Below are 27,551 nucleotides of genomic sequence, written 5' to 3'. Positions count from 1 at the left end.
CCTCCCTATTTTACCCATGGTGAAATTGAGGCACAGAAAGGCACAATTACTTGCCCAAGGGAAAACAATGAGACTATGGCGGCACTGGGAATAAAACCCAGATATTCTGACTGCCAGACCTGTATTTTACCCACTAGTCTATACTTCCTTCTGCATAGGTATGTTTTTCAGAAGGAAAGCCATCATCAATATCTTCACAGTGGTTTAGTTTAGAGTTTGCTGGTCTGTAGCTGTTAACTTCACGTCAGTCATGAACATGACACAGACAGGGATTCAAAATAGACTAATATTCCTCATTATAAACATCAGAAGTACAAAATGTTAAGCCAGATCCAGAGTCTGATTTTGCAAATGCCCCACATTTGTTTAATGGTCCAAATCAAATGCCTCAGTTCAAGCACCTTGGAAGTCTGAAGGTGTCCTAAATCTAGATCTAAATTTTGTATCTTCAGCCTGCCCTCTTTTGAAAATGTAACAATAGCCTTGACATCCATTCTTGTCAGATTTACAGAGTGATCCACACTTTAATGGCAACACCACCAAATACCTTCTTGTAAATCAAAAACAAAAAGTGAAACTAGATTTCATACAATACACATAATATGACAGGGAAAAATTATTGAAGTAAAACAGCAAGGTTTCATTATAACTAGTCAATTGTTATAATGATATAGTTCAACCTAAACAGGACAAAGCACTAGAAAATACCCCCCAAAAATTAACTGTATATTAAGGTTACTTAAGTAATGTAACCTTATTAAAAATATGAAACTACAGCATTACCTTTAAATAAAACATTAAAAATCGAGATTAAGGGCATTGCATTGCATCCATACATGGAAAAAAGTCGTGGTTAGGTTGTGGTTAGTTAAAAGACTTCAGCCTAACTTTGATCCATTTTTCTGTTGTAGACATACCCTTTGTGTGGAGAGTAATGGAGGTCCTCTTCTACCCGCTATAGGAGGACGGTGGGAATGGGCTCTCCTCCAGTTCTGCACACATACTAAGGTCCACAGGAGCAGGGACACTACGGTCTTTGAGCTTTGCTGTCTAAGCATTATCATTTTTCTCTCAAGACACAGGCCAAGATTTTCAAAAGTGACTAGTGATTTTGGGTGTCCAACTGAAGATGACTTAAAGGGGCCTTTAAGGTGTCTGAAATTGGGCACCCAAAAACTGAGGCACCCTTAAAGTTACTAGCTACATTAAGATCTAAAATTGTATCTGCCAAGTTTTGATCTGTAGACTTTCCCTCTACTCATGCCTCCAAGTGAGGCATAAAAAAATGGCCACATGCATGAGAACAGGCACAAAGGAGGTCTTTTTTTGTAGTAGGGGGTGTTTGTTGTTTCAATTCAAGAGGAAGCTGCGACTCAAGAAATCTGAGTTCTAATCCTAGCTCCTCTCTCGCTGGGTGACTTTGGGCAAGTCACTTAATTCCATCCTGTGCCTCAGTTCCCGATCTGTAAAGTGGAGATAATGCTTCCTGACTTCACAGGGGTGTAGTGAGGATTCATTCCTTAGTGTCTGTGTGAGGTTCAGATACTATAGTGATTAATGTTATAGAAAAGCCTATAAATACAGCAAATAAGATACCCTCATTGTGGGATTGTTTCTTTTTCCTCTGTGAATGTTTCAAGTTCCCATAATACATGTCAGTTCCAGAGCTAGCATGGGTTTATACTGCTGGCAAAACAAAGCAGGTACACATTACGGTGGAACTGAAATAGCCCGGTGCTTTGAAGCAGCGGATTGCCCAGTTCACCTCAGGGCATATGTCTGAGTTCACAGAAACATGGCTATCAAGTGTACCCTGAGTCATTAGGTGTGTTATACAGCAAACAAGAAGCCTAATCATATTTTAGTGGGAACATTCTTATGATAAACTCTGCTTTAGTGAAGCTCCATATATACAGCAATTTCTCCTGGCCGCGTATATTACACAGCAAAGAAAAGCTACCCTGCTGCGTATCAGAAGGCTGTAATTTCATTTAGGGGTTCTATTGACATCGTAAACTGCAAGAGCAGAGCTCAAGTGGCTATTTAAGTCATAGGAACTTCAGGCTGAAATTACTGCCTAGCAGTAATTGCCCCTCCCCCCCAGGGTATGCATGCCCATATGTATGTACTTAATGTTTTCATCTATGTGCCTATAAATAATAAATCTCTTCAGAGTCTTGTGTAGTGAGCAGTTCCATAAAATGACAGTTATCTTCCACCCTTGCAATTGGTACTAGCTTAGTGCTTAGAAAAGCAGTGCAACTTCCAGACTGGTGGGGGAGAAGGATAAAAGAGGTGAGAATGTCAAGATATAAGGCAAGGCTGCATGCACAGGTATACCTAATGCTCCAGTGGAGGGAACTCAGTCTTTTCTCCAGTGTGGCTCAGGAAGCTGAAGCACGCTGGGAGCAGCAAAGGAAGAACATGCCCGTGCTCACTAGTGAAGCTGTTCGTTGCCATCATAGCTGACATATCTGACCTTTCCCACTTGTAATTTACAGATGTACATCCTTGCACATGTGAAGATAAGTGTACTGTGCCATTCTGTGATCCACCCCAGTACAGCGCATTTCCTATTTATACCATGCCTCACTAAAGTCATTCCCTGGAGTCCCACGAGTGACATGCTGCTGGGGAAAGAGACAATAGAGGAGATAGAGAAAATATGAGAAAAGGATTCATAACTAAACTGAGCGCTCATAGAATCATAGACCCATAGGGTTAGAAGGGACCACAAGTGTCTTCTAGTCTGACCTCCTGCCAAGATGCAGGATTTGTTGTGTCTAATCCATGAAATCAGAGCTTCGCAGAAGTGTGATCTGATGCAACTGAGAGGAAGGAATTAAACAATTTTTTAAGTGAAATAATGCATAGGGCCAAAGTCAAACTGATGAATGTTAGGACGTTTTGACCTAAGATTTCTCCTCCATTCATTCCCTGCCTCACAATATCAATCCTTGCATATCTGAGAGCAAAGATTCCTCAAATCTTCTCAAAAAGAGGTGGATGGGGCAATGACCAGGCTATGATCTGCCTGTTTTCCCTTTCTGCTGCACAGGTGACACTAACCAAAATAAAGGTCATTCAGTGGCCTCTCTGAATTGATTTTATTGGTTTCAGTCTGTCTCCTACTGGACAGCTATCCACAGCTGAAATCCCCCTCCACCACCACTAATGGGCTCTCTCACTGGGAGATTCAACAAAAATTGAATGGTCCATTTAAAATGAAATGTACTCTCATCCTTAGGGGACGGGAGCGGGTAAGGAAATGTGCATGGCTCCTGCATCCCTGTTTTCATAAGAAACAGAAGACGTCCTAGTCTCCCGATCTGTCAGTCTGACACATTGCACAAACATTAAAATTAATGTTTGGGGTTATTTCAAGGGATAAGTGAAGGCTGAAGGATATTTGTTATTTTTTATCAAGGAGATGAAGTGGGCCATTGGTTATCGTATAAGTCAGGAAGCCTAACTGAGAATCCTTGATTGATCAATGACTATGCGACCCTGGGAAAGTCATGTAGGCCAAAATTTTCACAAGTGCCTATTAATTTTGTGTGCCTCAGTGTTCAGGAGCCTAATTTTGGTGTCTCAAGTTGGGCACCCAAAAATGAAGGCACCCAAAATTGGTGTACACTTGAAAATTGAGACCTTAGCTTCTCTTCACCTCAGTTTCCTCAACTGTTAGGACAGGGATAATTACACCATTTGTAAATTTCCTTGAGCTCTCTGGGTGAAAAGTAGGTGCTAATTGTTACCAGTAGGAATACAAGTCATATTTATTTATTTTAAATGAAACAATTTGTCCCATTCTTAAATTTCATTTAAATTAAACAGAATGACATCTAGTCATGTAAAACTTTATGTAAAAACCACTCAGTTAAGTTAGTAACACTTCCATCATTTACAAATATTTTTTTATTTTTATTCTGGTGCTATCTATGGCATCCATTGGCCTGGAAAATCAATTAAACCGATGTCTCTGCTTCTTAAAGTGACACCTGAGACAGCGGCACAGTTTAAATGAAAGAGCAGTGTAGAAATTAAATAAGCAACTTTGTATAAACATGAGGCATGAAAGTCTGCATTGAAAGGACAGACTTCTCTCTGGGCCGGGATTAAGCTCCGCATGCTTCCATTTACATGAGAAAGGGTTATACCTTGTAGTGTGTGTAAACATATTATCCCAGTGCTGTCTGTTACTTATTCTCAGTGAATCCATTAGAGTGACCTAATCTGCCTGTCAGTGGAATGCAAATGGTGTCCAGCACACTGAGGGGTGGGTGCTATAGGTCAAAAGTTACTGGGCCAGTTTCTTAACCCTTTCATTCTGAGAAGAACCAGGCAGCTGCTGCTGTTCCTTTCTTTCACCCCATTATTGGTGTCTGGTTCTGATCACTGGTGTTGTCAAAGACTAGGTTATAAATATAAAGCAGGTGAAGGAAAATTGATGACCTTGAGCCAAATATGCTCTGTGGCTGGCCTCATATTTAATGTGGAGGTGCAGCCCATGCAGACAGCAGGCCCCCCCACACAGTGGGATCAAGATAATGCAGTGCATGCTGGGATCTGTCATTTCCATGGGCCACATCTCTACATTTAATAATGATGAAAGTGGCCACAATTTTTTAAAATTTTGTGCAAAATAGGCAACTGAATCGGTGTAGTGCTGAGCACCTTCTGTGAGGTGCTGAGTGCCTGAAGATACATATTCTCTATTCAGCACTCCAGCTCCTTGAGTGGAGCCTTCCTCGTGCAGAATTTGAGTGCCTGAGATGTAAAGTTATGTTACTGTATTGGTGTCTATCCAACAAAGATGTGTGTTCTACTTGTGCCATGTGGAAAAATGAATAAAATATCTTAAGTTAAAAAACAATTTATAAACACCATATGCATGTACATACCGCACACACAACTTCTCACTGAAGAAATCACAATGGGATAACCTTCCAGATTCTGGATGTAAAGAGGCTGTAGAGGCTGTAACTTACTTTGTCAGGAAATGATGTGAGGCAAAGGCTATTTCCTCTAAAATCTGTATCGTTCTGCCTGTCTAATATATCGCACTGCTAATAGGCCCATCATCTTTGTTTCTGGGTTCCACGACAGTTTTAGCCACTAACTTGTGTGACGATGGGTGAGTCACTTCACCTTTTGGTGCCTCAATTTCCTCCATTTTCCAAAGAAGGTTATGATAGTGACCTGCTCTCCTGGGAAATTGTGAGGCTTAGATCATTAATGTTTGTGAAGGATTCTGATACTTGTTTTAAAGAAGGGGAAACGGAGGCAGAGATTGGTGAATGACTTTCTTAAAGTTACACTGTGAGTGCAGCACACAATCAGGAGCGGAACCAAAGAGTCCTGCCCACCAGTCCCCTGCTTTAACCATTAGGCCACATAACTGTACTTTTAGTAGCAGACAGAATCACAGGTGATAATTCTGGCTTTCATCGTTTAGGAGTTTTGTTTCTTTTTTTAGTAACTTAAAATGAGTTATGATGGGTTGTCTTTAATATATACAAGCTCATCAGTATCGTTTTGTGACTTCAGTGTGAGACTTCCAGCTTGCCTATGAGAGTAAGTAGTGTGAACATTTCCTTTCCATCCATCTTAGAGTCTCCATTCTGAATGCTGGTTGGGTTGGGCAATGGTATGGCTGTTTTTACTTTATTAATATTAGTATTTTTAGTCTGTTCAGTGATACCTTGTTATTCCATAACATTTACCCTCTTCTGTAGGAGCAATATACAGGTGCAAGAGAAAGCTGAATGACTGGTTACATTTTGATCTGTTTTCTTTGTGGGGAAGGAGACGCACCTTTGACAGGAGAAAAGGAAAATTCACGTCTTTCAAAATCAGGAGAAGACACACTATTTTAGTGAGCAAGAGGCTGAATGGGCTTGACTGTATTTTTTAATTCTGAGCATATCTAGGAAGCCAGTGGAGCTGAGTGATGTATAGAGAACTGCTCTGTCACTGTGGAAAATTAGAGATTTGAACAAGAAGATGGGCTTACTAGTAAAATGAAAGCAACGGCAGTTTATGATTAATGGCTTCTGGCAGAGGCAGCACATTTTATGTTTTTTTGAGAATTAGGAATTGATCCTGGGACAGTTATGGACTGGAGTGGCTTGTGGGGGGTGCAGACTAGTAGGGAACCCCAGCTGGCTTGTGTGCTTGCAGTGAACACTCCAAGCATGGCATTAAACGTTTGTTAAATTAAAGGGGTCGTCTACAATTTGGGAAGTTTAAAACATGTTTTGAAATATTTTTAAAGGCTTAACAGATCCATTGGGAACACAGTGTTCACCCTTCTGGAGCAGACTGTCAGTCCTTCTAATCTGGATTCCACCTCTGAAGTAACCAATACTGGGTGTTTCTGGGGAAGGTGTTCCATTCTCAGTAGTGCAAGGAGCCAGTTGTGCAACACTGAAACTCTGGCACGTAGACTAATTCCTTACTGACCCTTGCAGTGATCAGCTGCAGCCTGAAGCTTGCTATATTATATGATACACCTTAAAATGCAAAGGTAGATTTGTCTTATGTGTAGCTTCAGGTGTGACTCAGGGTCATTAAAATTAGTCACCAATTTGTGAGGAAAACAAAGGAAATTATATATTACAGAAACTAAAAGAAAAAGCAAAAAGAAAAGGAGTACTTGTGGCACCTTAGAGCCTAACACATTTATTTGAGCATAAGCTTTCGTGAGCTACAGCTCACTTCATCGGACGCAGTATTTTCCACTGAATGCATCCGATGAAGTGAGCTGTAGCTCACGAAAGCTTATGCTCAAATAAATTGGTTAGTCTCTAAGGTGCCACAAGTACTCCTTTTCTTTTTGCGAATACAGACTAACACGGCTGCTACTCTGAAACCTAAAAGAAAAAGGAAATTTGCAGAGCCCCCTTGTTGTCTTTGTTCCCGGCAAATAATTAGTCATTTCAGTACATTGTGAGGAACTTTACAAAAGATGTTTTTTCCCCAAAATATGTTCAGGGTCTTGTTGTTTGCCCCTCCCACTACCATTTTGGCATTTCCTTGAGAATAAGAATCACTTTTGCTTTGCACACCATTTAATTATTAAACAAACAAAGTACTATTTTCAGATTGATATTTTCTCCCATGTAAAATAAGCAAATGTATAACGACACTTAGTTTTTACATAGAATTTTTCATCTGCGGGTCTCAAAGCACTATACAAAGGAGATAAGTATCATCATCCCCATTAATAAGAGATGAGGAAACTGAGGCACAGAGAATTGAAATGATTTAGCCATGGTCACCCAGCAGGCCAGTGATAGAGGCAGGAATAAAACCCAGCTCTCCTGTTTTCCAGTCTAGGGCTCTATCCATTAGGCAACACCACCTTTCCCAGAGAGTGACTTGTTTATGGCTAGCATAGCTTTTCATGCTTGATTGTCATCTGTCTGCTGAAACGAAGAGACTTGGAAACAATATAAATGGTAGCATCCACATCCTCTCTTTATTAAAGATTTGAGTATTGCTGTTCAAATATTCTATTATCAGGACATTAATCCCATTCTGCCAATTCCCAAGAAGATATTTTCGCTTCTGGGGATGTATCCCAAATCTCTGTGACATACAATTCAGAGACTCTTCCCTTTGGGAATTGATTCCAAATTCTGATTATTATTCACGTTTTGCTATTGGGGGAATTAATCACAAGCTCCTGGCTGCTCTTCTGGGACTGAAATCTGTCTATAATTAAGATTTTTGTACTAAATGGAGATTGACAGATAGCTCTCCTGTCTACCATCTAATTTTTCTTCTGGCTGGTAAACTGAATCCAGGTTCACTGAAGAGTTAACACAATCTATTCTGACCACCAATGTTTCTAGAAGGCCTCTGAGAGCTCAGGCATCTGGCTGAAGCCCGTGGGACAGTTGAAGTGTTCTCTAATGCTGAACTTCTGCAGAGAGGTGTGAAAATTCTCATAAGCTGAGCAAAATGGAGCAAACGTGGTGTGGGTGAAACAGCAGGAACATTGTATCAGAAAGGAGGAGAAATAAATGAATGCCTGCAGCCCAGCTCTTGTGAGCATAGTACAATACAATAACAAACCAGTTTGCACATGAGATGGCACTTAAAAGAAAAGTTCAGGGGATCTGTCACGGGAAACAGACTTTTTCCATCTCTAGAGATGTTCATAACCAGCACTACCACACTGGTAGTGATCAAAAAAGTTGTTACTGTTTGGTTGCCTTGTGAAATGAGTTTGGTGGGTCTCACTCCACTTCCCAGTCAACAGGTGTCCACACCACAGTTGACACTTAAACTCATGGGCATTCTCAGCAAAGAAACCAAGGATTAGAGGGCCAAGGAGGCTGATCTATGCCATCTTCCCAAGATATGGTCTCTATGTAGCCGTGCCCAGTGACAAAGCAGCACAAGGAAGTTTACACTGGCACTGTGCATAACTTGTAAATATAAAAGCTTCATTCTCTAAGGCTGTCACTCCAGTGTCTTTCGCCAGCACAAAATTAACACCACTTTCGTTTAAAATATATACATTAAAAATGTCAATAGGGAAACTATTTTCCACTTAAAGCTTCCAAGGAATCATTTAAAAAGAACTGTGGGGAGAAAAATGATAAAACAAAAAATCTGAAGAAAAATAACTTGACATCCAGTCGACTTCTTTTATGATTCCATCACCAGAGAGTAAGCCATTGATAAACTTTCAGTCCAAAATGACTGTTAGAAAAAGGAAAACAATAACAAGGAGAAACAAAAGTAGTACAATGATAAGTGCCAATATAAAACCCATTGATGGGCTCTGTGTGTGCGCGCGCACGCGCCACAACAAGGACAAAACAACTGCTATCTCTCCACACAGGCAGAGGTCTTACAACTGCAAAGGTGCAATACAGAGAAAACAAAAACAAACCCCCACAGTACCATAGCTACATAAATCCCCCTTTTTATTCAATGTGGAAAAGCTGGATCAGAACACCCGTAGATTTAGCAGTCATTGGGATCTGGACCTACATTTTGTGTCTCAGGCCTCTCTCTACTGTTACTAGAAACAGTGTTTCTAGTGACGAGAGTTGGCTCATGTGTTCTCTAACACTTCAGAAGAGATCCCAGGTTCCTCCTTTTCCCTCTTCTTTAGCAGTGGGCAGCCCTGCAACCTTTTGATCATGCCGACTTCGTACATTACATGACTGAATTCGGCTATGCCAAACATCCTTTTAGGAAGTTGACATTTGTGTGGTTTAAAAAAAAAAGAAAAGAAGAATTAATACCAACTGCTTCCTCCTGCCCTTTTGATTAAGAGAGCAGTAAGTCAGCAGGAGTGGTGCAACTTTTAACAAGCAGGGGTGTGCATAAGTTGATTGAGATCTTTCTATAGCAAAAAGGAGGGGGGAGGAAAGGAAAAGAAAAAAGCTTGATGTTAAACAACTCTAATCAGAGCTGATTACAGGGAATGAATGAATTCATTGATGGGAGAGATACAGAGACAACAAAAGAGATAGATAGCATAGGCAGGGATAATCCTAAACGAGGTGAAGGAGTTTGAATTTAATGACCAATGAGGTCTCTAATTTCTATGATTCGGTAATCCTTTGTTTCCTGCTACTTTCTGTGCGGATTGTTTTGTGTACATATCCTGACCTGCAGCACTCCATACTACACTTTGGCTCCACACAGCTCCACCAATGCCCCTCAATCCTCACCAGCAGCAGCCTCTGCTATTCCTGTCCTAGGACCCCGACACACTTCTGCTGATGCAGCGTTATAGCAATAGGGATGGAGAAGAGAGGACTGATTTTAGCACAGTTGTTGTTCAGACAAAACAGCAATGAGATTTAGTGAGAGCTCATCTAGGGGTTGTAAGAAAGGACTGGGAGCTGGCCTGATGTTGGGATCAATACGATGATATGCCAGAGGTTCTTTGCACGAGCTTGGATAAGTCACAAGACTTATTCCAGCCCTAAATTGATCAAAATGCCAAAAGCTCATTGAAAAATCATCCACTGTTTCTGAAGTGAGTTAAAAAGTTGCACCAATCACCCTTTTCACCTCCAGTTCTGTTACTTTTAAAAATCTGTTTAACCCCACTTTATGATGTTCTCCTGACGATGCAGACAAACTTCCCATGGATGTTTGTTGCAAACAGCTCCATCTGAAACCCAAACCTGTACAACTCCATCATTGAGGAGACAGCGCTTGCATTGCCCAGTGGTACATTCAACATTTGTGATGACAGAGATCATCACAGAATGGGCTTTGTGATAGGCCTGTCATTTCACAGCACAGACTTGGGAATGAAGTGTGCTGTACTGTCTGTAACGCAGCCTCAGACTAAGCAGAGTTCAGGGAAAATACATTTCAGTGCAACTGATTGAGAATGAGTGAGCAAGCAGGAGTCAGAAAAGGATAAAACATCTCTATGAATAACAAGAATACCTAGAATTACAATAGTTAATGCTATCAAATTCTGGACAATTTATTAAACCTCCTGCTTCAAGGCGGAAGCCAGTCTCTCTTAGGGAGTAGGATGAGACCTTCATAGAGGCATATCTGCCTACTATGAGGTCTCTTGCGCCTTCCTCTGAAGCATCTGTTGCTGGCTACTGCTGGAGACAGGATACTGGGCTGGTGGACCACTAGGTCTGATCCAGAACAGCAGTTCCTGTGGGAGAGAGAGAGACAAATGGAGACAGGACTTTTGAGTGGTTGTTTGAACTAATGAAAGAATATTGAAGTACTGAAGTATTCAACCATGTTTTAAATGGATCCCTTGTGAAAAATCTGTATTTAATTGTTCTTTAATGATTAATGAAGTATTTAAAGAGGAACACCTGGACACATTGCCTCCTCACCTATTTGAGTACTCAGTTATCTGACAGCCATGTGAAATGCACGTTAGTGTAATCCACTGCTCCATGTGTGTTTCGTCTCCCCTCTCCATGGCTGATCCACAGAGGAGAGCTGCCCGCTACTCATGCCAGCTCCTGGATTTAGTCTTTAGCTCAAGCAGAAGATCCTGGTTTAAACCCTGCTGACAGCCAGTGTTGGGGAGGAGATCAGTACATTGGCATGTGGCTGCTGTAGCCCCCCCCCACACACACACACACAATTTTGAAATTTCCATGTGTAACTTCACCAGTCCCTGTTTGAAATCTAACCAGCTTCACTAGGTGGCAGTTTAAATGCCTCCCTTTGGAAGTGGATGATGGGAATGAATGGATGGACCATGGTAAAGAATTGGATGCCATTCCAGGGAAATTTACTGGGATCAGTACAACAGTAGTTGAGAGGTGCTCAGGAGTGAGGGCTGCAGAACTGAGGTGGTAAGGCTGCAAACAAACTGTTCTTAAGTGCAGAAGGATTTCCAAGGGCCACCGTGCTACTTAAAAACGAGGCTGTGATGCCAGTAGTAGGAGTTCAACATCAGAAAGATCATAAACCAATTTCCATCTGACTTATCAGAAGGGGAGCTTTTTGGTTTAAAAATAAAATATTTTGCTTTGGCAACAGCATGTGCCAGTCCTTTCATGTTAGCGCTCAATATAGTGAGTGGGGGAGGGGGGGAATTAAGTGGGGGAGGGGGGGAAGTCAAATAACCTGACTGACAAGATGATGTGACAATAAAACCTCATTTGAATATTTTCCTCTTTTTAAAATCAACTTGTAGGTGGCCAAGAGATAGAGGATGTTGACATGAATATTTCTGGGCAGAGAGTTCACATTTCCCACAGTTGAAAATGAACTGGAGAACCATAGGGTCTTGTGTTAATGAAGCTTATGGATTGCTACTTGCTAGCTTGCTCTCTCTCTCCCCACAGAAGGGACTACTCTCCAGTCTAGGATACTATCCCTGGATGTAAATCATACCCAGCTACCTAGCTTGTAGCATGTGTGACTAAGCCTACCTCCCTCCACCCTCAGTGTGTCTGATATAGTTACTTTTAGTGACACAGCACACCAGGGTGAGGAAAAACTGCCCTTCACAGATGGGTGGCTTTTAATACCGAGCTTCATTTGCTTTGGAAATACACTCTGAGCATCTCGGGACCGCAGTTTAAATCCTGGTGATTCTGGCCTGGGCAGCACCTCATTTCTTGTGCAAGTCTTATCAAGTGACCCTGCAAACGGGTTGGGGGAGGGAAGAAGCTAGCCCGTAGTTGAACATCTCTTCCCACACCCCACTAGGTGTCACCACATTCAATGGAAATCTACAAGGAAAGTTTGTTTTGTTTTTTTGAGGGGCGGGGGAGGGGAGAATAAGGACAATTCAGCCTGGCAGGAAATAACATCTGTGCTTCTGTAAACAATGGAACAAAAAGCTTGTGGATCCACGACTCCAACGTACTGTACATAGAGGCGCTCATTAAAGCAGTATTTTTAATGTAGTTTGGTTATAAGTGTCCCATTTTTACCTTTGCGTGCATTATCCTCTCACTTTTCCGTTCTTTAAAATGATGTCTCGTGCATAGGGTTGTCATTTATGTGCTGACTGCATTTTGCATTATTACATTTTAATGGCGTTTGAAATTCTTTCATACGTATTCAGCTTCACCGGTATAAATGCAGAAAGAAAAATAATCAGCATACTTGTTATCGCATGACATTTCATGTCATCAGATAACTTTATACAGCTTCTTCGTTAAGATCTAGCATAGTACCTATAGTAAACAGGGGCTTCAACCAAAACTTTCTCTATATTAATGTCCGAAATCCAGATGCAGATTTTGCACTTTAAGCCCTTTTGCACCGAAAATGGCAACCATTTAACTGAACCTACTCCTTCGTGGGTTTGGGTAAAGGGAGACCCAGATCTGTATGATTCCTGGTTGTGGTTTTGCAAAACCATCATCATCTCAAATCCTGCCTTTGCATTAAGGATGTATGGGATGATCTAATACAGTGTTTCCTCAATGACTGGTCCGTGGACCGGTGCTGGACCCGGAGATCTCCCTCACACAGTTTAGGAAGGCAGTAAGCTGGTCCCTAGTATCAAAAAGGTTGAGAAACACCAGTCTCATAGATCTTTGGGTTTTTCCTTCCTACACCCTCTTTAACTATAATGATCCTATACCATCTAATAGTGATTTCTACCCTTTGGAGCAGAGTTTTGTGTTAGGATAAAAGTTGATTTAATGTGGATGCTGTGGGGTTTGTTTTTTTTTTTTTAATTCTTTTTCTCACTCTCCCTTTCATGAAAATTCATTAATCTGTGACATTTAAAGACTCTGTCTGAGAGGTGTCTGGAGCAGCGGCCGGCTGCATACATCAATAGTTTCTTAGAATCTGGCACTCTGTCAATATTTGGGGGCCTCAGTAACAGCACTTAAATGCAGCGCCTGCCAGCCGTCACGCTCTTAGCATGTCTGTAAGAGTCTGAATGAACGGATATTAGCACGTCAAGTCCTTTCACGACTGGCAACACTTTAGAGACAAACAGCTTGGTAGGTATCTTACCTCCCCTGCCCCTCCCTCCTTTTGGGCTTCTTCTCTTTCTTTGTCTGATGTAGCTCATATATTTACACACAAATATGTATCCCACGAAGAGGCTATTGTAAAATGTGAGGTCAAAGGCGGTGTTATGGCAAGCTGTATGAAACAGTGGAAATGGGTTGAGGATAGGGCTGGCTTAAAAACAAGAGTTCTGTTTTGAGAGAAGTTTTGAGTTTTGGGAATTTGTTTTCATTCCATATTCAGTGAATCAGACAGAGCAGGGACTTAGACCCAAGTCTCCTGCATCCCAGGTGAGTGCCCTAACCACTGCACTATTGAGTCAGCCTCTTGCTGTTTCCTCAGTGAATATTTAATTATAGATGTAAAGAGGACCCACTCCCACACGAGAGAGTGACTGTTTTGCCAAGTAATCAGGGCCCTGATCTGGAATGTGGGAGACCCGCATCCTCACTTGTTCTTGCTCCCAGTCAGGCAGAGTAGGGTCAGGGTCCTCTCCATCTCTCGTTCTCTGCTTTCAACCAGAAATTCAATCCTGGACTTGAGCATCCCGTCACAACAAAAGTTTCCTCAAACCTGTATGTTTCCATGAAAAAAAGTTTCAGTTCCAACAAACTGGCATTTTCCTACCAAAAAAAGCTGCTCCAGAAAATTTACAAGCAGTTCTGGTCACAACTGTTTGGATCCCAAGAAAGATTAGGTTTACGGAGGAAGCTGGGCTGGATGAATTGGAAACAGTTTGGATTTAGATTTCATGGTGCCAAAAATCTTGTAAGAGTTCAGTTCCAAATAGTGAAAATCTTGGACAAAAATCTTATGAGGACTGCTGCTATGGCAAGATTTCAGCCAGCTCCAAACCGGAACTGGAAAATGGGCCATTTCTGAGTTTGGATCACCCTCAAAATCAAACCCATAGGAGCAGGTTCAGAATCCACACCTTCCCGTCCTCTCTCCTTGCCTCCCCCATACTTCATAAAATGGATTTGAAACTCAAGCCAAATGCTCCCAGTCACCTGTGTAACCCTATTGACATAGTGGAGAAGCACGAGGGAAGCAGAATATGGTCCATCATTTATTTTTGGCATGGGTGAGAAATACAAACAGAAAAGCTGATTCATAAACATCTATTCTATTGCATTTATTCTCCTCCCCTCCTTCGCTTTGCTGGTACACTATGAGCAGGCAAAGATCCTTCAACAGCTGTTTTTATTATTAATCATGTTTCTTACACAACCCTAAGGGTCAACCAAAAGTGAAACCCCATTTTGCTGAGCACTGTACAAAAACAGTAGGCGATCATCCTTGCACCAAAGAGTTTACAATCTAAGTAGACCAGACAGATGCAGGGTGGGGGGAGAGGTATAACACACAAGCAGAGTGAACTATGTGATGGCAGCAAACTTCACTTTAGTGCCACAGTTGTTGTTTTGGGAGTGGGCACTTCAAAAGAGATCAGCTAAATGAGAAAAAAGGGAAGGTGAGGGGAATGGGGTGGGGGAGAAGATAGTAAGGGAGCAGCTGTGGAGTGAAGAGACTGCGGGGAGAGATTAGAGCAAACAACCAATCAGTGCAATTCAGAGAAAGTTCAGTCAATACTCTAGAAAGTTCTCTACCTGACCACATGCCTCTGCTTTGCTGTTTCAGCCCCTACCTGCTGGAGTGTCTCTGCGTCCTCTCTGTAATTTTCCCTTCAGTTGGTGGGTGGGAGGGGAGTGAGTCATGCTACTTAGAACTCACCTCCTTTTCAATACCCCCAAATCACTTCTAATAACCCCCAATTCATCCTCCAATAACAGCAACCAACACCCCCTAACTTGAAATCACGTCACTCCTTGCAGTGATAACTAGAACCCATAACCTCTGCAATCCCTCAAGTAACATCCAGAAACACCCTTCATTGAACTTCCAATCCTCCTCCAGTTACACTATGAAAGACTCTACAGCTCTACGATACAACCGCATTTGCTCCAACCCCTCAGACAGAGACAAACACCTGCAAGATCTCTATCAAGCGTTCTTACAACTACAGTATCTACCTGCTGAAGTGAAGAAACAGATTGACAGAACCAGAAGAGTACCCAGAAATTACCTACTATAGGACAGGCCCAACAAAGAAAATAACAGAACTCCACTAACCATCACCTTCAGCCCCCAACTAAAACCTCTCCAGCACATCATCAAGGATCTACAACCTATCCTGAAGGACGACCCATCACTCTCACAGATCTTGGGAGACAGGCCAGTCCTTGCTTACAGACAGCCCCCCAACCTGAAGCAAATACTCACCAGCAACCACACACCACACAACAGAACCACTAACCCAGGAACCTATCCTTGCAACAAAACTCATTGCCAACTGTGTCCACATATCTATTCAGGGGACACCATCATAGGGCCTAATCACATCAGCCACCCTGTCGGAGGCTCGTTCACCTACACATCCACCAATGTGATATATGCCATCATGTGCCAGCAATACCCCTCTGCCATGTACATTGGTCAAACTGGACAGTCTCTACGTAAAAGAATAAATGGACACAAATCAGACGTCAAGAATTATAACATTCAAAAACCAGTCGGAGAACACTTCAATCTCTTTGGTCACTCGATTACAGACCTAAAAGTAGCAATTCTTCAGCAAAAAAACTTCAAAAACAGACTCCAGCGAGAGACTGCTGAATTGGAATTAATTTGCAAACTGGATACAGTTAACTTAGGCTTGAATAGAGACTGGGAGTGGATGGGTCATTACACAAAATAAAACTATTTCCCCATGTTTATTCCTCCCCCCGCTGTTCCTCAGAAGTTCTTGTCAACTGCTGGAAATGGCCCACCTTGATTATCCTACAAAAGGTTCCCCCCCCCCACTCTCCTGCTGGTAATAGCTCACCTTACCTGATCACTCTCCTTACAGTGTGTATGATAACACCCATTGTTTCATGTTCTCTGTGTATATCAATCTCCCCACTGTATTTTCCACTGCATGCATCCTATGAAGTGGGCTGTAGCTCACAAAAGCTTATGCTCAAATAAATGTGCTAGTCTCTAAGGTGCCACAAGTACTCTTTTTCTTTTTGCGGATACAGACTAACATGGCTGCTACTCTGATACATGTCAATCTGTTACTCTGCTGTAATGAGCTTGTGAGAGTGAGCCAGCACCAGGAGTAACTATCTACCACTTCCAAATGTTGCTCCCATCACCTCAGCATTGTTTCTAGACACCCCCGCATATACTGAGTATTTTCTTCCTCCAACCAGAATTTCATGTAAGCCCAATTTTCTATTTTATCCCCAGAACACCTGAACCTGTTTATTTTTTTTCACTTGCCTAAGACAATCATGATACACCCTAGAAGGCTTTTGAATAGGTCTGCAGGAGTAATTAGCCACCTGGTAACACTGCTTCAGGCAGGCAAGCAGCAGAGGGAAAATAAAGAGGCTCGGGAGGCTCTGTGGACACTGGTGGTGCTACTGGTAAGGCAGCAGCGATGGTCAATAAGTATAGACAGCCAGCAGAAAAAAGCTTTATTCTGAATTATAATAATTGCTCTTTTAGCTTAAGCATGGGAGGGATGGGTGGGGGAACTCACGTCTTAAGGGGTTTGTTCACTGCGAATGAAAACCCTGGATGTGATATGGTCACATTGCCAGTGATCAGCATGGTTTGTAAACTTGTGACTGTCCGCTAGCAGGTGGCTGGGGGTGAGACTTAGCCTCTGGGGAATGGAGATTCAGAATGGTGAGTGTTGTCTCCTAGTCCTGAGCAAGAGCAATATGCGTTTGCCAATTATGGAGTAGCAGCCAGAGGAAAATACAAGCAGGTTGAGTTTAAAACTTCAGTGAAACTTTTAGGTGAGTGAAGTATGCAGGATCAGGCCTATGTTGGTAGAAGTGTCCAGCATATGGGTTGTTAGAGGAATTGTCTGTACTGTTCTTTCTCAGTTTATGCTTTGTTCTGCCTTGTTAATGTCTCTGAGAAATAACACAGGAGCTTAGAATAACCATCCTTTTGTACCCAGGGAGCTTCATCTCAACATGTAATGGGGCACATCTTCAGCACTGTTTTAAAAACATGACTAAACTTCCTGCCAGTGACAGACATTTATGCTCTGAAAAGTCCCCTGGCCCAGCCCTCAGTGCTACGTGTTGCAGTTGAAGAGTTCGTGGTGTTGTTTCATTTTCTATTCTTGTATTGTTCATTTTCTATCCAGTTCTAAGGACTCCCCCCATGAAACCAGTACGGAGCGTGAGATCCATGGGGACTGCAAAACAAGTGCAAAGAGGCCTCTTTCCTTCAATCACACAGACTTTCTGTAGTGCTTTAGAGACATGCCTTAGGCTCATATTGGTAACTGAATGGGCTGCAATTTAGCCATGCGCTTCCCATTAACACTAATGAGGGTTTCCTGGCTAATGCCCTGTGCAGAGAATTGGGAATATACCTGTTAGCATTCTGTTAAGGAGTTCTTCCTCTTTTAATTCGGGTACTTCTCTCTTGCTGGGAGGGCAAGTGGGGTTGGTCCTTGGAAGCAGGGGCCCGATAGTGCTGAGAATATCTTGGGATCTGCTTTGCCACTGTAGAAGACCATGCTGGCCGCTTGTTTTCTACCTTTTAAAACTGGGCTTGAAGAGATAGAAACAACAAGCTTACCTTTTAGTTTTATTATAATAAATTAATAAGACCATTGGTTTTCCCATGATTGTCAAAATACAAAACTAGCCTATTTCCCCTACTTTAAGATTGGACCACCATTGATTATTATTTGTATTGCAGTGGACACTAGAGGCTTCAGCTGAGATCATGGTCCTGTTGTGGTAGGCACTGTACAAACACATAGTAAGACTCTGTCCTGAAGAGCTTACAGTCTAAGAAGATAGGACAGACACAGGGTGGGAGGGCAAATAGAGGTGCAGGGAGATGAAGTATGTTCCCCATGGGCACACAGCAGAGCCAGGAACAGAACTGAGGCCTCCTGACTCCCAGACCAGTGCCCTAGCCACTAGGCCATACTGTTTTGATGGTCACACACTGTCATATGTGATTGAACCCTATTGCATGCCTGTATTAATTATACAGCCAAACTCTGACTGTGTGGGGTGGAAAACAGTACAGGAAACCTTTCTGTCTGAAGCACTACCAGAATTTTAGTACTTGAAATTCCTGAGCACAAAGTGATAAAGAGAGATTATGGTTGGGTGCATTAGGGGCTCAACTATGACATCATTCGTCTTCAACACCTCTGTGGACTTCCCTAGTGTTCCCGGAGCCATTCTGCTGTCCTGAGCTTCACAGACAAATTGCCTCCAGCAACTATTGTTGATGCGATACCCTTTGCTCTGCACCCTCCGCCCCCGCATATGGTAGTTCCTTGGGGCACAGGCTGTATATTCCTGTACAGTAGATGTGTACAGTGCCAAGAACCTGGCATGCTGTTCAACAATAATAATAGCATGCAGTACTGTACACTGGAGAGTTGAGTAGCATGGGGAAGATCTTATGCCTCAGGCTCTTATATTTTCATTTTCAAATGTAGTAGTATTTTGAAAAGTATTGCTTACAAGTTAAAATTTGCATTTATCAGAGCTGCTCACAAATGGGATTTATAACAAAGCTATCATTAAAGGGAAACAAAGCAGGAGAAGGAACAAAAGATACATTCTTAGCAAAGTTTGAAATGCAGACACTTTCAGCGTTCCTTGCTGCCGCAGGAAAGATGTCTTCCTCCTCCCCTACCACTCTGTCCCCCTCCCAGAAAAAAGAGGCAGGCAAATGAGCAAATATAGGTTTCTCCCAGGAGACTAAACTGCTGATGTTCAAACTCCTCCTTATCTCTGGTGGTAGCATTTCCCAGTGCTCCACATCAAAAATAATGTTGTAGTGTTTCCTGCATGATCATTCCCACCCTGACTGAGATTTCCACTAGTTACAGTTCCAAATCACAGTTACCCGTTAGCTGTATATTGCTGACGTTATCAAGGGGATGATGAACCATCTCTCCATCTTAGATATTTCTAATGCACCCATCACTATAGTGTCTTTATCTAGCTTACCTATGTACAGTATGTTTTGATACCATGGTATGTACAAAATTAAGTGTCACCTTAAATGTGTCTGTAAATTCATCTGTACTCCTTGCTTCAGTCACTGTTACTTAATTTTTCCCCGTTGACATTTGTCCATGAGAAATGAAACCAGGACATTCTTAAGCCTTCATTGTTGGGGAAGACTTGTGCAAAAAGATGGAGTTTGCATCGTGCTCTGAATGTGCTCCATGGTAGTGTACATTCAGATACTTTCTGCAAAGGAATTGCACAGTAAAGAGACTGTTCTCCGGATTGCATTGGCACTCACTACCGAGAGCTTCATCCGGGGATTCGTCAGCCACAGTGCTCCTTTTGGGTGAAATTCGCTCCAGTGTTCAATGCCTGCACAATCCTTGGCTCTACTCAAGCCCCACATGAAGGGCTCAGGTGGATTGGGCCTTGTGTGTTTTTTCAGTAATGAGATTAATTTCTCCCTTTGAGCTTAGCTGTTTTGGTGAGTTGCAGATGGAGAGGACAGCCTCTAGTATAGTCAGTCTGTATAACTTATTAAGGACTTTGAAGATTAGAACCAGACTCTCTAGCATATGCAGAATTCTTCAGCATTCATTTCCCTCAGTTCAGTTTTTAAAATCATAATTTTAAAAAGCACTAATGCCAAACCTTGACCCAGTAGACCAGAGGCAGATGGACCATCAAGCAGGGAGCAATGAATAAAATGTAAGAGACAAGGCTCAGCCACATTCTCTCCAACCCTCTCGTCTCCTCTTGGATGTAGTGAGACTAGCTTTGTGCATATTTCAGATCCAGTTTATTAGTTTCCTCTTCTATGAAAGTCTCTCTCTGTCCTATCATCCACTCTGAACCATCGGCTTTCTCACTCCTTTCCTTCAATCTTACTCACCCCAAGCCCCTTGTGATAAATCTGTGGATGGGGGCGTTCACCTTCTCTTGTAACTTACTGTTTCTTCTGTCCTGCCTGTGCAGCACAATTTGCTAGGTCCCAGATAATGGTAGAATTAGAGTCCTGAAGCAAAACCCAGATCCAAACACTTGAATTGAGACAATAGTGTGCAGGGAGGAAGTTAGTTGATATTCATTCATATTTGAAAAGGAATTTTGATATGACTTTGTTCACTTTCCGTGAAGATTGTAGTAAAAACATTTTTCATTCAGGTGCCCAGCTATTCACCAAAAATTAATTTTGAATTAAATGTTTGCAGTTCCTTCTCTGTCAGTTAGCGTGTGCTGCTAATTTTAACAATACATTATGCAATTCTCAATTAGCTTTTTGGGGAGGTTGGTTGGTTTTGTAAATCACCCAATTGGAGACTCAAACCAATACCACATGACTCACCAATGCAGCACAAGTTGCAATTTACAATTTGAACAATCCACAGACTTCCTTCACTGAAGAAAATCCCAAATAATTTAGTATAACAGACAATTTCCCCATCTTTTTGCTGACCATTCTGTGAAGTAGAAACAAAATGTAAAATTTCTCAAGTATTTAATTTACTGCAGATTATTCACTCAGCTCTACCCAGCACCCTGAACATTGAGGAGATTCAGATCTGGTACCAGATTTCTCTGTAGTCCTGTATCTCTGTACCAGGTCAATCCAAAACTATGAATCTGAACAATCCCAAGCTCTAGGGAAATTCAGATATGGTTCTGGATTCAAACTTAGCAGCTCATACCCATCTCTGTGTAGAACAGGATCCTATGCACTCAGCACTTGCTATTCTTTAAAATAAACAAATCGGTGACACGGTGCATGGGACAGCAATGATTAATTTAAAATTATAATGTCATTTATAGAGATAGGCGAGAGCTTGTATCAGTTCCATGTACTATAGTGGAAATGGGCAGTGAAAGGAATGTCTAAAGGCCTTTCAGGCATGTGGTTGAAAATAAGCCTATTAAACCATAATACTAAGTGGTTTCCCATAAAACCTCTTGACATCAGTGATAGAGGATCAGTAAAGCAGGGTCTTATGCTCTGACAGCCAATGGCATACTTAAGAAAATGATGTCATTATGCTCGCTGTGCTGGAGAACTGCATAGAACTGCTGTTTTATTGGTGGTGGTTGCCTGCATTCCTAGGGCATCTGGATGTGTGTTTGCCCTCCCTGCAGCTGGTCCCAACCAAAGGCTGGCCTAAATTGGAACCTGAATCATGTAGTTCTGGGCTTACCTATTACACCCTAATCCATTTCCTTCTGCTGGCCTTGGGTATAGTGCTCATCTTCCTCTTATGCCAACAGCAATTACCTGTGTGGATTAGTCAGTGAGGAGCTCTTGTACCTCCTGGGTACATCTATGCTACAATTAAAAACCCATGAGTGGCCCATGCCTGCTGACTCAGGTTTGCAGGGCTTGGGGTAAGGGGCTGTTAATTGTGGTGTAGACATTTGGGCTCGGTGTAAAGCCCGGGCTCTAGGACCCTGTGAGATGGGAGGGTCCCAAAGTTTGGGCTGCAGCCCGAGCCCGAACATCTACATCACAGTTAAACTGCCCCTTATCTTAGCCCCATGACCCCAAGTCAATATAACTGCAGTGTAGACATACCCTGTACAGCCATCATTCCTGTTCCTTCAATCTCCATCAACCCCTGAACCATTATCTCAAGACACAAGTTGGTGTGTTTTTTCTCCAAGAGCAAGACAACCACAGTCTCCTCTGAGTGCTTCTCTCAAGCAAACAGTAAGACTGAAAATTGGGAGTTTGCCAGAAAACATTAGAAGGAGTAGCAGTGGCAGGATAATGTTGGTATGAGTGGGAAGAGAACTTTGCTTTCCTTTTACTGCTCTTAAAGATTCTCCAAACATCTTGTGTCCATGTGCCATAGCTAGATTAGCATGTCATAGAAGATTAGGGTTGGAAGAGACCTCAGGAGGTCATCTAGTCCAACCCCCTGCTCAAAGCAGGACTAATCCCAACTAAATCATCCCAGCCAGGGCTTTGTCAAGCCAAGCCTTAAAAACCTCTAAGGATGGAGATTCCACCACCTCCCTAGGTAACCCATCCAGTGCTTCACCTCTCTCCTAGTGAAATATTTTTCCTAATATCCAACCTAGACCTCCCCCACTGCAACTTGAGACCATTGCACCTTGTTCTGTCATCTGCCACCACTGAGAACAGCCGAGCTCCATCCTCTTTGGAACCCCCCTTCAGGTAACGGAAGGCTGCTATTAAATCCCCCCTCACTCTTCTCTTCTGCAGACTAAATAAGCCCAGTTTCCTCAGCCTCTCCTCATAAGTCATGTGCCACAGCCCCCTAATAATTTTTGCTGCCCTCTGCTGGACTCTCTCTAATTTGTCCACATCCTTTCTGTAGTGGGGGGCCCAAAACTGGACGCAGTACTTTAGATGTGCCTTCACCAGTGCCGAATACAGGGGAATAATCACTTCCCTTGATCTGCTGGCAGTGCTCTTACTAATGCAGCCCAATATGCTGTTAGCCCACTTGGCAACAAGGGCACACTGTTGACTCGTATCCAGCTTCTGGTCCACTGTAATCCCCAGGTCCTATTCTGCAGAACTGCTGCTTAGCCAGTCGGTCCCCAGCCTGTAGCAGTGCATGGGATTCTTCCTTCCTAAGTGCAGGACTCTGCAGTTGTCCCTGTTGAACCTCATCAGATTTCTTTTAGCCCAATCCTCCAGTTTGTCTAGGTCACTCTGGACCCTATTCCTACCCTCCAGCATATCTACCTCTTCCACCAGTTTAGTGTCATCCACGAACTTGCTGAGGGTGCAATCCATCCCATCATCCAGATAATTAATGAAGATGTTGAACAAAACCGGCACAAGGACCAACCCCTGTGGCAAGCCGCTGGATACGGAGCTGTGTACAAAAGTACTCCTTTATATCTTCCATGCACGCCGTGTTTGTGTGCCTCAGATATGTGGGCATGTGGATATGGATATCAGCTCTTGATGCAATCCAAGTATGAGGCATTCAGTACACTGTAGAATCTCCAGTTACTCTTCAGTATATGCAGTGTTAGTACACAGAGCCAAGTACTAAGAAGGGGTCACAATATTAAATTAATAGCATGAATTATTTAGAAACAGTTAAAGGAACTATATTTTCAACAACACTGGGTTTAAGCATAAGTAAGTCAAAGAGGTGCTTTTCCTTTGCAACCTCAGCAACTCATGGGCATTTTTCACCTGTGGATAATACTGTTCAACTGACAATGTGTTGTCACAATTGGGTTGTATTTTCCCTTCCTCTCACCATCCGGTATTGGCTGCTGTCTGAGAAGAGATACTGTTATTGTTATTACTTGTATTATTGTAATGTCTGAAGGCCCCAACCAAGATCAGGGCCGCAGTGTGTTAGGCAGTGTACAAACACTTAGTGAGAGACAGTCCCTGCCCTGGAGAACTTATAGTCTAAATAAACAAGAGGGCAGGCTGGGAAATAGAGGCTCAGAGAGGGTGAAATGACTTGCCCCAGAGCAAGCTGCAGGTCAGTGTCAGAGCCAGGAATAGAACCTGCCAGCCAGTCCAGTGCCCTATGCACTCTGCCTTCCCTGACTTGGCTCCTCAGTCACTATTAGTGCAGATGCTTTGGTATGACCTAGTCATGCAGGGCTATGTTCTGTAGGTACACTAGTGTGTGGAGCTTCCTAAAGGATCATATTTTCCATAATTGCCAGTCAAGGAAAGTTTCTCACTGCTCTTTATGATCCCACTTTGTGGACTGAAGAATAAGGACCCGTTATGTTGGCTGGTGGCCATATTTATTTTGGACACTTTACTACTACACTTTGTCACCACAGAGGAGAGACATGCTTCACTTTCAAAGCCTTGATCTGAAAGGCATGGTTTAGCTGACTGTTCTTTCCTAATCATTGCTCAAAAGGGTCTAACTACAGAATTCTGTGATATAAATGGGCATTCAGATCTACCAGAGGAAACATTTTAGGTTAGTCTTTTTCTAGTCCTGACTTCTTTTTTGGAGTACGCTGTACTCTGGCGATCATCTCTTACAAAATACCTCTGAAATGAAATATTTTCTCTTGGTTCCAAAAAGCTCATTTTGCAACTTAGCTTTACATTACATGTATCACTCTGTAACAGACACCAGGTCCTTGGAGATTGTTGTAATCAGATAAATGTATGGGGTGAGATTTTCAAAAGTACTCAGCATTAGCCAAATTCTGTTCCCATTAAAGTCAATGGGAGTTTTACCACAGACTTCAATTGGAGCAGAGTAATGCTGAGAGCTTTTAAAAATCTCATCCATGTCATAGAAGAGGTAGATGTCACTAGTGTTTGGTTTATGAAAACAAGACATGCACAAAGAGTGATGTCAGAGACAGAGAGCAAGCTATAAAATTCAGATCCTCACTTTTCCAAAAAATGAAGGGGGTTTGGAGCTGGAATTATAGTTCAGTCTGTTAAAGTTTGGATCTGAATCCAAATTCTTCCAAAATTTCAAGAGGCTTCTGATTGAAGGGTTTAGTTCATGGCCTTCAGAACAGGTTAACTTCTTGTACCAGCCTGTTTTCAAATACTGTGCCTATTTTTTTTCTGAGAAAACACACATGTGCGCGCACGCACACGCTTTTGGAGGTGGGGGTATAATGTTTCTGTGTATACTTTGGTTTAGTGACTGCAAAATGCATTCTTGTAATAGTTGTATTCTTTTAACAGGTGTCCCTTTAAGTTTATTGTATATTTCCCAAGATATTGTGTTTTTTAAAAAAGTATCCTATCATATTAAATAAAGTCTGGGTTCTTTTTTTGTTCTTGTTCATGCATAAATTGTTTTGAAATTATCCCTCTAATTGTCAGTTTCAGGAAAACCTTTGATTGTCAGACGAGCAACTTTTTTATTTTTGTTTTCTTTCTGGTGCTTTTACCTTTTTATGCCATGTTCTGTAGAAGTAGGAGTTATATATTCTGATTGTTATGTATGCAAAACTCAATTTGTGTATTTTATTGTTTCTTCTTCCCCCACCCCCTTTTCTTTGCATTTTCCCAACATCTGCATTGTGGATTGATGGCAAGAGCAGCAGTGGCTGGCACTTTTCCTCTGCCGTGCGAGAGAGAGAGAATTGGCTGGAATTGGTTTCCGTATAGCCGGCTTGACATGCAGCATTGAAAAGGTATCATCTCATTTTCTGTCCTGAAACCAGAGGTGAAAACCACAAGGAAATAGTCATCTTAGTGCCAAGCCACCTGTTGATTCACACCAGAAAAGCCATTGGCAATACATTCCTAACCATATCCAGTTGGAACGGTTGAATGCCTGACATCTGTGTACCTACAGTATCTGTGTGTACCTTTGCATCAGCTACACAGGCTAATTCAGTAGCCTTTTGCCTGAAAAACTGGGTTCAAATTTAGGTTAAGGCAGAAGGGAATAGAGTTTTCTGGTCTCAGTCTAGGCCTTTGACTAGTCTATTGTATGTCTGCTTCACATCATTAATGCACGCAATTTGGCATGATTATCAGTCATGTCTCAGTAAAAGCCCATATCTGAAATAGCATGGGGAGCTGTAAGACAAACCTGTTTTGTTGGGAGATCTGTGTGGCAAGAACAGGACTGAAGTAGCCAGGGGTGCTGCAGAACAGGATTGATTGAGATGCATTCGCAGAACTGTGTGAATAGCCCAGGACTGAACAGCAGGGGAGGCTGCAGGTCAGGACTAAGGTGCGTTGGCAGAGCTGAGTGATGGAATCTTTCATAGTGTCTGCCTGCACAATGCCCAGTTCCAACTAGTGCTATCAGTGCTTCAATTTCTTGTGCACTAGAATTCACCATATCGGTTCAAAATTAAATTAAAACAAAATCCTGTCCTCGGACCATCATGCACACCCCCAGCTACCCAGTGTGGTATGTATGTAATGCAGACGACTGCAGTGCATTTAAATTACATTAAAGTGCTGAGCTAAAACTACAAAAACTGATCAAATTCTGAGTTAAGAGATTGCTAACTCAGCCTCTTTTGTGCTTACACCTTTTAGTATATATGTTCCTATATGTGGGTCCCCCAAAGAGCAATAGCGCTAGAAATTATAGGTAACTTGATATATAGAACCAAATTCTATGCTTGCTTACATGCTGTACAACTCTGCTGAGGTTTATGGAAGGACATGAGGCAAGGGCATAATTTGGCCCATGGTATTTATATTTATCCATATTGCTTTGTGCTTGACAGATGAATAATTTCTGTGGGTCTGAAGCAGGGCCGGCTCCAGGCACCAGCGTTCCAAGCAGGTGCTTGGGTGGCGGCAATTCGGCGGCAGCTTCTCTCCCCTGCCGTCCGCAGTGGCAATTCGGCGGCGACAGGTTTTTTCATTGCTTGGGGTGGCAAAAACGGTAGAGCCAGCCCTGGACTGAAGCGTTGTCCAGTGTTGTGCAGCCATCCCATATGTATCGTTGGTGGGATATCTAATCTGTTGCGAAACAATGGGGCAATGAGCAGTGAAGCTGCACAGTGACTGGGCTATCCTGGGCTCTCCAGACCGAAAAATCAAGTTATGGTTACTGTCCTCTGAAGCCTCCCTAAGGCTGAGGCAAGACACTCAAATGCCTTGAAAGGTACACCATTCATTTATGAAGTTTGCCATTACAAATATTTTATGACAGAAGGACTTTGTAGCCTGCACTCTAACATGGGCTATCCCACATACTTCAGATCCAGACTTCACAGATAGGTGGGTAGCATTAGATGTGGTAGGAGTGATAAGGCCCACTGAAGTTCGGGGATGTCCAGAACTAGGGTTTTTGATGGGCACATTTCTAAAAACTAACCTCTAAATTCTCTAAGCTCCTGGTTGAGTTTTAGCTGTACATCTCTTATTAATGTCAGGAAGTCTCTGAGCTAATCAATCCTCAAACAATTCTTTGACCATTTTTCTCCGAAGCACCTTCATTTCAAAAACCTGTGCCCTGCTGTTCAGACTAACATTTGGCCTGTGGGTTAACTTTTGTGGGTGTGTCAAGTGGCAGCTGCTTGCTGTGTTGACAGAAGTAAAAAATAGTAAGAACATGTTTTGTCACTAAAATAAGCCAGTGTGGTATGGGATACATATGTGGGGCA

The 27,551-nt window shown here is 42.4% G+C and overlaps 1 protein-coding gene across 15 annotated transcripts in view; it reads left to right on the top strand.

The window, feature by feature from the left end:
- Positions 1-27,551, top strand: part of ZBTB20 (zinc finger and BTB domain containing 20) — a 668,337-nt gene that overhangs the window by 394,147 nt on the left and 246,639 nt on the right. For 14 of the 15 annotated variants that reach the window (XR_005226808.2, XR_005226810.2, XM_043538684.1 and 11 more), the window contains one exon: positions 25,518-25,610. The gene's annotated coding sequence lies outside the window, so the exon portion shown is untranslated. Of the gene's footprint in view, positions 1-25,517; positions 25,611-26,666; positions 27,050-27,551 lie in introns of all 15 variants that reach the window. The other variant, XM_043538676.1, reaches the window with a different exon arrangement.

Source organism: Chelonia mydas, chromosome 1, assembly GCF_015237465.2.
Source record: "Chelonia mydas isolate rCheMyd1 chromosome 1, rCheMyd1.pri.v2, whole genome shotgun sequence".
NCBI classification, from domain to species: Eukaryota; Metazoa; Chordata; order Testudines; family Cheloniidae; genus Chelonia; species Chelonia mydas.
This window is presented reverse-complemented; position numbering and strand designations above follow the sequence as displayed.